Here is a 12552-nt window from a genome sequence, read left to right as displayed (position 1 = left end):
GCGGACTCCTTCTTAAAACGCCTGGGACTTCCACCTCTGTCTGAAGATGTATCCCCACTGCCACCAACTCCGTCTCGTCCATCCGCCACCCCCAACAAGATCTGGACCCCAGTTCGCAGAGGTCGGAAGAGACTTTCCCGCACCCCACAACGTCCGCGTCTTCCTCGGTCAACTGATCCACCTGCTTGATGATTCTCTGGGGCGCCCTTCTGAATCCGGTGATGAACCTTCCCTCCTGGGTTTTTGGTTCTTTTTGTCTCTACATAATTTTCCCACAAGTTTCCCTTATCTGTCCGGCCAAATTGTCGGGTGTTTTTCATGTTTGATTGTTTTTTTTTCTGGCCGGGCTTGACGACCTTTCCGATGTCCTGGTTGTCGAGTTGCTCCCGACTTTGTCTAGCCATAAGCCTAGACGACTTGGGTCACATTGTTACCCCCGAGTTTATATCCTTGCGGATACTTACTAGTGTTAGTTCTCTGTTTTTTGTTTTTTATACTATTACCTTGCACTGTACTGTGTTATTCCACTGTTTTATGTTTTTTGTTTTTCACTATATTACATCGATGGTATTCCATTCATTTTTCATGCTATTACATGTAGGTCAGTTGTCGTTGTTTCATAATGGCGTTGAGGTTTCTGTCATATAACGTCAAGGGCCTCAACTCCATTCAAAAACGGTGGATGGCTTTGAGGGAATTCCGATCCTCTGGAGCAGACATTATTTTTGTCCAAGAAACCCATTTTAAATCGACTGGCTCTTTTCGTTTTGCCTCGAGATTTTTTTCCCAAGCCTACTCGGCCTTTAATCCTTCTGGGAAGGCCGGGGTGACAATCCTTATTGGGTCACACTGCTCCCTTCGGGTTGTTTCCTCCAAGGTTGACCATCAGGGTCGTTTTATTATTTTAGAGTGTATGCATGGCGAAACTCCCCTCGTTCTGTTGAATTTATATGCTCCCAATACAGGTCAACTGCAATTCCTATCCCAAACGCTCGCTAATCTAGACTCTATTACTACCTCACAGGTGATTGTAGGGGGAGATTTTAATCTGATTGTTTCCCCCCATAAAGACAGGAAAGTGCTTTTTGAGTCCACCCCCTCGAAGCGGCAATGCTCCTCTTCAAAATCTTTCCGTAAATTGATTAGGGAGCATCGTCTCTTTGACGCTTGGTGGATTAAACACCCTCTTCATAAACAATTTACATTTTACTCCAACCCTCACCGTAGTTATTCCCGACTAGGTCATTTTTTCATCTCTGCCTCTTTGCTCCCACTTCTGGTTTCCTCTGAAATCAATCCCATCACTTGGTCTGACCATGCCTCTTTGACCTTAAATCTTTTTTTCCCCCCTGCTATGCCCAAACCGTGTCACTGGCGCCTAATGAGACATTTCTTTCCACAGACCATCTTAGGGATGAATTGTCACGGGGACTCGATACATACTTTACCCTTAATGTCGGTTCCGTAACTTCTTCCTCATCTCTGTGGGAGGCCCACAAGGCGGTTTTTCGTGGACTCTGTATCTCCATGGGTTCTCGTTTAAAAAAGTCCTCGGCGAGTGCTAGGGCCTCTCTCATACAACAGCTCTCGTTGGCGGAACGTCAGTTACTGAATAAGCCATCTATTTCAGGGCTTCAGAGGGTAACATTTCTACGTGACCGAATTAAAGCTCTTGACTCCAGTAAGACTGCACAATCCCTTCTTTGGGATAAACAGAAATTTTATGAATTTTCTAATAAGCCACACCGTATGTTAGTCAACCGTCTCAAAGCCCAGTCCCCCTCCACGATGCCCGACCTTCTAATACAGCCAGATGGAAGCCCTATTTATGATCCTCGGGCCATGGCAACCCTTTTTGGCTCATTCTATGGGAAATTGTATAACTGTTTGACCCCGGACCTTCACCCTTCTCTCACACAACCATCGTTTGATAATTTTTTTGACCCCTTGCTACTTCCGAGAGTATCACCCTCAGACATTGATGCTCTTAATGCGGACATTACGCTAGAGGAATTATTGGATACAATTAAACACCTCCCTTCTCGTAAAGCCCCGGGACCGGACGGACTGCCTTACTCCTACTATAAATCTTTTATTGGTATTCTGGCCCCTCATCTCCTCTCCCTTTACCGAGATCTTTTTAAGGGAATCATACCCCAGACTTCTCCCGTGCATATATCTTGGTTATTCCTAAGCCTGATAAGGATCACTCTATCGTAGATAACTATCGCCCTATTGCCCTACTAAATTCCGATTATAAGATTTTTACTAAAATCTTGGCCAATCGACTATCCGGTATTATTTCCAAGCTCATACACAGAGATCAGGTGGGCTTTGTACCTGCCAGACAGGCTGCAGATAACACCAGGAGATCTATTGATCTGGTTGATCTGGTCAACCGTTCCTCTACCCCTGCTGTGTTATTGAGCTTGGATGCCCAAAAAGCCTTTGACCGTTTAAGCTGGCCTTACATGTTCATGGTTTTGGAGAGATTTGGTTTTAGGGGTTCATTTGTAGCAGCTTTGAAGGCCCTTTATTCATCCCCTTTCTCACAGGTCAGATTAGCTTCCTTTCTCTCACCCCCCTTTCAGATGTCAAATGGCACTCGTCAGGGCTGTCCACTCTCTCCCCTGCTGTTCATTCTCTGTCTGGAGCCATTGGCTATTGCCATCAGGTCGAATCCGGATATCCGGGGGATACAATCCCATTCTCATGAGTACATATTATCGTTATTTGCAGATGACATCCTCCTCACACTTACGAGTCCCCACACCTCTTTACCGATTTTGCACAAAACTTTGAAACAATTTGGGGCTTTATCAGGCTATAAGGTCAACACGTCCACAACTGAGGCACTTCCAATACATGTTTTTCCTGTTGTTCTTTCCTCCCTTCAGGCAGCCTTTCCATACCGGTGGTGCACCCACTCTTTAAAATATTTAGGCACCAACCTTAGTTCCTCTTAACAATCCATATACGAGGCTAATTTTCCCCCACTGTTTATAGCAATTTCTCGCTCCCCGAAACACTGGGATGCCTTGCCTATCTCTTTCCTCGGTCATATTAATGTCTTAAAAATGACTGTGCTACCCAAACTTTTATATCTATTTGCAACCCTCCCCGTACCAGTTCCTATGTCCAAGCTTCACTCCCTTCAGAAATCTTTCTTACATTTTATTTGGCACAACAGGCGGCACAGGATTGCTCGTTCTGTTCTGCTTTCCCCACGTTCTAGGGGAGGCTTGGGAGCACCGGATATAATAACATACTATTTTGCAACCCACCTTCGCTTTCTTATGTCATGGTCCATTCACTACCCTCCCAATACATGGACTGAGATCGAGGCTTTACAATTGTCCCCAGTTCATCTGTGTTCCCTTCTCTGGTCGACCTCGGCGGTGGATGTCCATTCTTTTCGCCACTTACTCCTAGGCCCCATGCTTTTTTCATTGACATCTAACCTTTTTCAACTACGTCACCTGGTACACCCGGTGACTCGTAAGTTACATTCATTCTCGGATCTCCAGAGGAAAGCCTCTCTACCCTCTCGTCATCTATATATATACCTTCAAATACGCCACTTTTTCTCTACTCTATCACCCTCATTGAGCTTGGGGAAACCTACCCCCTTCGAACGTCTATGTATGGAAGGTCCCCATCAAAGGGGTATTGTCTCTAGCACCTATAAACTTCTTATGGAGGCCACCCCTTTGTCCAATGATGCTCACCTTTATATGCGTAGGTGGTCTCAATTTATACAACGTGATATTGACTTATTAACGTGGAAGAAAATATGGGATAATGCATCTAAATCCTCTATATGTGTGGTTTTTAAGGAAAACATATACAAGATTATGATGTTGTGGTACAAAACACCGGAAGTTCTTCATGTTTATAATCTGAGTGCTTCTCCTGCCTGCTGGCGCTGAAGTAGAGCTTCTGGCTCTCTTTATCATATTTTTTGGACCTGCAGCTCCATTGCCCCTTTTTGGGAAGAGGTCCGCTCCTTGTTGCAATCATTGTTGCAAGTTTCTCTCCCATTTGACCCACTGCATTTTTTGCTGGGCTTGCCATTCCCGGGTCTATCTAAACTAGCCAGAAAACTTGCTGCACATGTGCTAACAGTGGCCAGGAGAAGTATTCCTATGTGTTGGTTATCCTCTACCCCACCTTCATTGCCAACTTTGTATAAACTTATTACCGATGTAAGACAGATGGAGTGTTTGACTGCTTCACATAGTGGTTCGTTTGCTGTATTTGAGATGATTTGGCTCCCGTGGGATACCTTCTCTTCCTCTATGCCAGCCCAAATTGTAAGACCCTGATTTTTCTCGCACTGTTACTATATGACTCCACTGGTCTTGACCAAATGTAATATTAGCCATCGATGTACCTCTATGTTTTGCTTGTTTTATTTTCTCTTTGTTTTCTTTAACACTTGATTTACTTGAAAACCAATAAAAATTGTTAATATAAAAAAAAACTGGAAGCTGATTGGTTACTTTGCACAGTTTTGCACCAGATTTTGCATTCTCCAACTTTGGTAAATAACCCTCAATGTCTTTATAAAAGATCCAATGGCATGAAAACAAAGTTCAGAATAAAAACCTTTTCAGATTTCTAATAAATACATCTCTTTCTCTCTATCATTCTGAACCTAAACAAAGGATTTGGATTTGACTGGGGATTCAGATTTGTCCTTGTCTGTAACAACTCAATGTTAAAAAAAAAAACAATTTTTACTGTCCTATGCCATATGAATGTATTCACGTATGAAAATAACTTCAAAGGGTTGGGTTTAAAATCAGGTGAAAACTTAAGACCTTTGATTTCCAAGGACTTTTTTCTCTTGAAAGTATGTGAGTGCATAGATTGAATATTTTTACTATACCTGAAGGGTTTTCTAAGTATTTTTGACTTTTTATGTGAAGCCATGGATCTTTTTTTAGAGATGCATATTTTTTATGTATATTTCAGTTTTCTTTCTAATAGTTTGAGGTACAGTAATTCCTTAAAAAGGTGCAGTATTGATGGTGTTGACTATTATTATTTTATACAGGATTTTTATAGCTCCAACAGTTTGTGCAGCACTTTACTATGGGGACACCTAAGTTTTGTTTGGATCACGTGTCTCCCACCAAATATGCGATACATACTTAGGTCTTCTTAAAGCCCCGGTTCACATATATGCGGCTGCGTTTTGTGCCGGCACGAGAGCCCATTCATGTGAATGGACTCTCGTGCCCCATGACATGCAGGGAAGAAGTCCCTGCACTTCTTCCGAAAACACAGCCCGCACGGGAACCTTGGTTTCAAGTACAGTTGCGTTTTCCAGTGCGGGCGGCGTACCATTAGAACTAATGGCGCCCACCCGCGGGTCCGCATTTCTCTGTGCGGGTGGCACGACTGCATGGATTATCGTGTGGATCCGCAGCGGCACCACCCGCACGGATATGAACCTAGCCTTACTTGTTTGTATATAGCAAGAGACCAAACTTGTTGGATATAGGGACATTATAAGATACGGTGGTATTAATCTGCTCTAAAGAGACGTCACTTTTATTGTTGGTCTTGATTCATGACACCTTAAGCATTTGATTTAGCCTATTTTTAGCAACATTTTTACTGCTCTAACAGTAAAGAACCCTTTCCATAATTTAAGGTTAAAGTGTTACTAAACCCACAACAGTAAAATCAGTCTGTAAAACATGCTTGTTATACTAACTATGGAACCTAAGGGGTTAATCCTCTGCATTGTAAAAAAAAGGCTGTTTGATCCTGACTTCTCTGATCCTCCCCTTCTTCATGCATGTGATCAGCACAGGGCTAATCAGCACTGTCCAAACAGAGATCAGGGGTTCTGCATTCTCCTAGATCAAAATGAAAGCTCCTCCCACAAGTGTTAACCAGTGCTCTGTTGGACACTGATAGAAGTCACAAGACAGCTCTAACTGCTGATGTGAAAAGGTATTTAGCAGTTTATATTTACTAAAATAAATGCATTTCCATGTTCTGTGTACTGTGGGAGACCAGATATAGTGAATGCAGGGTCCTCGGTTTAGTAACACTTTAACCTCTTCACGCCGGTGCCTCCTGGCCCTTTAAAGGGTTTCAAATGCCGGGAGGCGGGGCAGGGTTTTAGGGTCATATGATCGCCGTGATTCTCTGTCACGGTGGTCACATGATCAGAAAAGGTCCCGATCACAAGGGGACATCAGGACCTTTCCATGAGACACCGACATATGTGCTGGGAGCGCGCAGGGTGCAATCCTGACCCTGTTACACACTCTTAACCTCTGCTCTCTGTCTTGCACACTTCATACTCCTGTTCAGATGTGAGATGTGCACACCCTGCACTCTCTGCGTTACTTAAGCCGGCCATACATAGGTCGAATTCTGAAAGCATTTTCTTTCGAAAATCCTTTCTAAGAATTTTTGTTCAAATTTTACACCATATTTTCACACCGATTTTGCAACGACCATTGAATTTGAATCATTGGGCATGTTGGATATTTTTTGAAAAATAAACGACTTTATAACAAATGATGGGAGAATCGTGTGAGAAATGTAATTGAAAAAGAAATGAGCATGAGCTCTGACCTGGAAAGAAAAGAAAATTACTGACTACGAAAATTCTTTTCAGTAGCAACACAAGGTGAAATGAAGGACTTGGTTGTTCGAATTTCAAAGACAATGGTGTCACCATTGGATTACAAAACACACAAAATTTCTGATTTTCTAAAGAAAATTCATTCGGAATTCAACCCATGTATGGCCTGCATTACTCTTGACCCCTGCACTCTGTATGTTCCTAACTCATGAATTCAGAATATAACTGGATACTAACATTTAGAGGTAAAAAGTTGATCCAGGGAATATCCGATTGCCTCTCGGGGGATCAGGAACAATTTCTTTTCTCTGCAGGAGCAAATTGGATCATGCTTTGCTGGAGGTTTTTTTTTTGCATTCCTCTGGATCAACTGTGGGTATAGGATTATAACTTTTTTTTTTTCCTATGGTTGAACTGGATGGACTTTTGTCTTTTTTCAGCCAGACTAACTATGTAACTATATGTAACTATGACACCTGCTCTCTGTACATTGTATACTCCTTATCCCTGCTCTCTGTGCGCTACACAATCCTGCCCCCTGTACTATGTGCCATATGCACTCCTGACCCCTGCACTCTGTATGTTCCTAATTCATGACACCTGCTCTCTGTACATTATATACTCCTGATTCCTGCCCTCTGTGTGGTACACAATCCTGCCCCCTGCACTCTGTGCCATATGCACTCCTGACCCCTGCACTCTGTATGTTCCTAATTCATGACACCTGCTCTCTGTACATTATATACTCCTGATCCCTGCCCTCTGTGTGCTACACACTCCTGCCCCTTGTACTCTGTGCCATATGCACTCCTGACCCCTGCACTCTGTATGTTTCTAATTCATGACACCTGCTCTCTGTACATTATATACTCCTGATTCCTGCTCTCTGTGTGCTACACAATCCTGCCCCCTGTACTATGTGCCATATGCATTCCCTCTTCCCTTTCTAGGTCAGTCCCTAAAAAGTGACAATATTTAATTCCTAAGACTGTGTACATTCAGCATTGATATTTTCTTCAATATTTCTTCATTCTTTCTGCATTCTTTTGCTATGGGGCAGAGGGTGGAGTCTGCCTGGAAGTCTTGACAAGGAACTGATTAGATTTCTAATTGTCATCTGGTGCATCTCACTTATGTGTCAAGCATTTATTTATAGCATTGCTGCTGTCTAATGTATCCATGAGATGAAATACAAACAGTAGAACACAAAAGGGGGTTATTTACTAAACCAGGAGAGTGCACAATCTGGTGCAGCTCTGCATACAAACCAATCAGCTTCCAGCTTTTATTGCCAAAGCTTAACTGAACAAGCTGAAGTTAGAAGCTGATTGGCTACCATGTCCAGCTGCACCAGGTTCTGAGTGCTCCAGTTTTAGTAAATTGCCCCTAATGTGCCGCACAACAACCGGGAAGACAATGCATCCTCAGATATGGGGGAAATGTCCATAAAAACTGGACCTGGTCCTGTTGCTGCTACAGGTCAAGGGTATCCTGCTGATAAAGCAAAAAGTAAGAAAAGTCTGGACCCAGTGCATTAAAAAACAATTTTAATAATATAAAACACAGTACAAACCTCGCAAACATAGATTGTGAAGCACAGCATGTGGGGCTCACAGGTACAACAGCTGCAACCTTCACACCATGGCCAGTGGTGGGGTTAGATTTCAGATCCCCAGATGTCTCTCAATCCTTCAGAGAGAACCCCTTATTACTGGAATCTGGCGGTTTCCTCAGTCACTCAAGTAGGCACAGATTATGCAATTTTCTTTCCTTCCATCTGTGCTCGATTCCCCATCAATACAGTGTTGGGGGAATCCCTTCCGCAGCTCTATTGTGTTCTGCCAGCAGAAGGGATCCCCCATCGACACTGACTGTGTCTCCCATGTCCACAAGATCACTGCTGGTGGCTATAGCCAGGAGGAGTATTCCCCCTCTGGAGAAAATTGAACCATGCTTTATAGGGATTTTGTACCTATCTCTGGATCAACTGTGAGTATAGGATTGTGTATATGGTGGTTTTTATTTATTTATTTTCTTTTCTATTAGTTAACCGCTTAAGGACCGCTGTATAGCAAATATTCTGCTACAGGCCAGCCCCTGTGTGCAAAATCACATATATAAACGCAATTTTGCATTCCTGGGTAGGGGGCACGCGCACGCCACGTGCGCACCCTACATGCGTCGCCATTCGTAGCCGTGGATGTCAATCACTGGGTCCCGCCCGGTGATTACCCGCCGGCGCACCATGATTACCGGCGATCACTGACAGGGAGGAGGGCTGCTTTGTTTACCAACAGTCCTCCTCCCTGTCAGTTTGGGCACACTACTCTGGATGGCTGAGCACAGCCATCCAGAGCAGTGTGTTTACAGTGAAGAGCACACCCCAGCCCCCTAGTAAACCACTCCCATCACACGGTTAACCCTTTGATTGCCCCTCATTTTAACCCATTCCTGCCCAGTGATATTAGTACAGTGTCAGTGCTTTTTTTTTTAGCACAGATCACTGTACTGGTGTCACTGGGGATGTCAGTGACACCAAGTCAATTCCCCCCAGTGTCAGAATGACCACCGCAGTCTGGCAGTCCCGCTATATGTTGCCACCATAAGTCGCTGATTGCAGCCATTATTAGTATATAAAAAAACAAAACAAATGCCAACATCTATACTACCATTTGTAAACACTGTAACTTTCGCGTAAACCAATTCATTTACACATATTGGGATTTTTTTTAGCAAAGACATGTATCAGAATACTTTTTGGCCTAAATTTATGAAGAAATTTGATTTTTTTAATTTTTTTACTGGACATGTTTAATAGCAAAAAGTCCAAAATATTGTTTTGTTTCTCAAAATTGTCAGTCTTTTTTTTTTAATAGCGCAAAAAATAAAAAACGCACAAGCGATCAAATACCACCAAAAGAAAGCTCAATTTGTGGGGAAAAAATTTCATTTGGGTGCAGAATTGCATGACCGCGCAATTGTCAGTAAAAGTAACACAGTGCCATGACGCAAACTGCTACTTTAAACTACAGTAGATGGTCTTTTTTTCAAACAAACTAAGAAATTATTGTAGCACTTACCACGAGGAAGAGCCACTTGGTATGACTGGTTCTCTGTTCCTTACCATGACCCTGAGAACATCTTCGGCCCCTCTGATACACCAGTTTATGTAATGAGATGCTGCAAACACCTATGAGCTCAGTTATTCATATATTACTCACAATTGTATTAGAATATAGAAAGTAGGCAACAGGCTATGTAGTAGTAAATAAAATAGACATATTATCACCAAGCAAAATAAATGGCCATGCACAGGTAAAGGAGTCCGTTTGAAAGCAGTAAACTAACTGACGAGGATACTAGGCTAATACAGTCGGTAATCTAGATCACTAAAGCAAACTAAGCAAACCTAACCTAGTATCAGTAGCAAAAAGAAGCATAAAGCATAGACCATATAAACAAATGAACAGCATAAACAGTAAAGAAAAGTTCCACAATACCCCTCTGCAACAAGGGATCAAGAAGAGTCCCGGAGTGACTACACCCCGAAAGCAGTCTGCAAAACATGGTACGATGTGCAGAATTGGATCGCATAGGTGTGAATACCCATGTGATCCGATTCTAGTGTGGACCAAAAAAGGGGCCTGCACCTTTTTGGTGCGGGTGCGGTGCAATTAGAGCCATACATAACGTATGGCTCCAATCGCACCGCACACAAATCGCATGTGATTTGCACAGGAATGCGGTGCGGTTCCTGTGCGAATCACATGCGATATACCGCACTGCATATATGTGAACCTGGGCTCAAAGTGGTTCTAAGGGAAGAACAATATCTACATTAACCACTTGCCCTCCAGAGGATTTACCCCCTTCCTGACCAGGCCATTTTTTGTGTTACGGCGCTCCATTACTTTAACTGAAAATTGTGCGGTCATGCAACGCTGCACCCAAATGAAATGAAAAATGACAGAAACAGCCCTTGAAGATATTGCTTGTTAGTAAAACGAGGGGCATTCAAGTCAAACCGGGACTTTTGAGTTGATATAATAAAAGAACAAATTTCAAGGAGTGGATCGTCACTGGCGGACGTACGGCCATCTTTGAAATGTTTACACCATTCAGATGTCTTACTGTGGCTGATCGTCTCATCCCCGTACTGTGCTTGAAGCCTTCTGTAGATATCTGCAGGTTTTATGCCTTTATTCACAAGAAACTTCATCACCACATGTCCCAGGCACGCACTAACACTGTTGTCTGCCATCTTGATTAACAGTCCCTGGACTGGCCCACAGCATGTGCACTACCTATCAGTAATAGGACACACTTGCCACTTACTACTGCGTGTTGTACTGCCATGCTAGCATCCATTTTTATACATGTGAAATTAAAAGTCCCGATGTGACATGAATGTCCCTCGTATTTATGTATTTGTTTAGCTATTTTCAACAGTAGAACAGTCTCTAAAGTGCGGTAACCCAACAGCTCTTGCAGAGAATCCACAGATAAACACCAATTGCTAAAACATTTTGCATAAAATATTCTGGAAGCATCATTTTACACTACCCATTCTGTACTGCAACTCCTGCTGTGGCTGCTGATAGGTTGAAGGTTTTTTTAGGTGGCAAAAATCCAGAGGTCTGTAGCATGTAGGGCATCTTCCAGAGGACCGTAGTAACTATGAACCAGCAGGGCAGAGGACTGGGTGTCAACAGGGCAGAGGACTAGGTGTCAACAGGGCAGAGGACTAGGTGTCTGCAGGTCAGAGGGCTAGGCATTAGCAGGGCAGAGGACTGGGTGTCAGCAGGGCACAGGACTAGGCGTCAGCAGGGCAGAGGGCTGGGTGTCAGCAGAGCAGAGGACTGGATGTCACCTGGGCAGATGACTGGGTGTCACCTGGGCAGATGACTGGGTGTCAGCAGGGCAGCGGACTAGGCTTCAGCAGGGCAGAGGGCTGGGTGTCAGCAGAGCAGAGAACTGGGTGTCAGCAGGCCAGAGGACTAGGCATCAGCAAGGCAGAGAACTGGGTGTCAGCAGGGCAGAGGACTGGGTGTCAGCAGGGCAGAGGACTAGGCGTCAGCAGGGCAGAGGACTAGGCGTCAGCAGGGCAGAGGACTGGGTGTCAGCAGGGCAGAGGACTAGGCATCAGCAGGGCAGAGGATTAGGTGTCAGCAGGGCAGAGGACTGGGTGTCAGCAGGGCAGAAGACTAGGCATCAGCAGGGCAGAGGATTAGGTGTCAGCAGGGCAGAGGACTAGGTGTCAGCAGGGCAGAGGGCAGGGTGTCAGCAGGGCAGAGGACTGGGCTCTGTCTTTGTGACTGTGCCGGGATGACTGACTTCTGCCCATGCCCAGGAGTTACATCATCCTGTGTTGGCCAATGAAGATGCTTGAAGACTGGCACTTGGGGAGAAGATGTTGCACCGGTGAGAAACACCCTGTGTACTTTGAACGTTAGAGAGCAGGTGAGTATAGTTATATCAGTTCTGCTTTAAACAGAATAAAGTCAACCTAAGATCACTTTGAATATCCAATCATGCGCAAGGGATATTTGAAAAAGAAAACTGATTTTACCTGAACATGATTTGCTCTGTCTTCGCTACACCCTGTTGGTGCAACTTGCCATGCAGCTAAACCCTCCTATTCTTTAATAAGCCAGACTGAATGTAATCTTGAAGCTTTATTAATAAAACATGGTGGGTGAAACTATTGAAAAATCTGATGAGAAATACATGCTATCAATGTATGAAACATACAAAACACAATGAAATAAGACTGCAGATGGCAATAAGTCCATGCTCACCAGAGATGCTGCCCTGAAGGGGATGTAAGTTCAGTCCATTAAATGTGCTATAGAGAATTATGGCTGTTTCCTTTCCCCCAGTTCTTAAGATGGAGTCTGAGCTCCCAGGATGCACCTGTTTGCTTTTCTTAGAAGGAAGTATAA

At 43.8% G+C, this 12552-nt stretch overlaps 1 protein-coding gene across 1 annotated transcript in view; it reads left to right on the top strand.

Moving 5' to 3' along the window:
• The window catches only part of LOC149447645 (adhesion G protein-coupled receptor F5-like), a 145744-nt gene that overhangs the window by 15784 nt on the left and 117408 nt on the right, over window positions 1-12552 (top strand). The gene's annotated exons all lie outside the window — the stretch shown is intronic.

The sequence above is a fragment of the Staurois parvus genome, unplaced genomic scaffold (genome assembly GCF_062004578.1).
Source record: "Staurois parvus isolate SC_StPar_1 unplaced genomic scaffold, SC_StPar_1.0 ptg000678l, whole genome shotgun sequence".
Classification (NCBI taxonomy): domain Eukaryota; kingdom Metazoa; phylum Chordata; class Amphibia; order Anura; family Ranidae; genus Staurois; species Staurois parvus.
The sequence above is the reverse complement of the archived record's forward strand: the minus strand, read 5'-3'. Positions and strand labels throughout refer to the sequence as shown.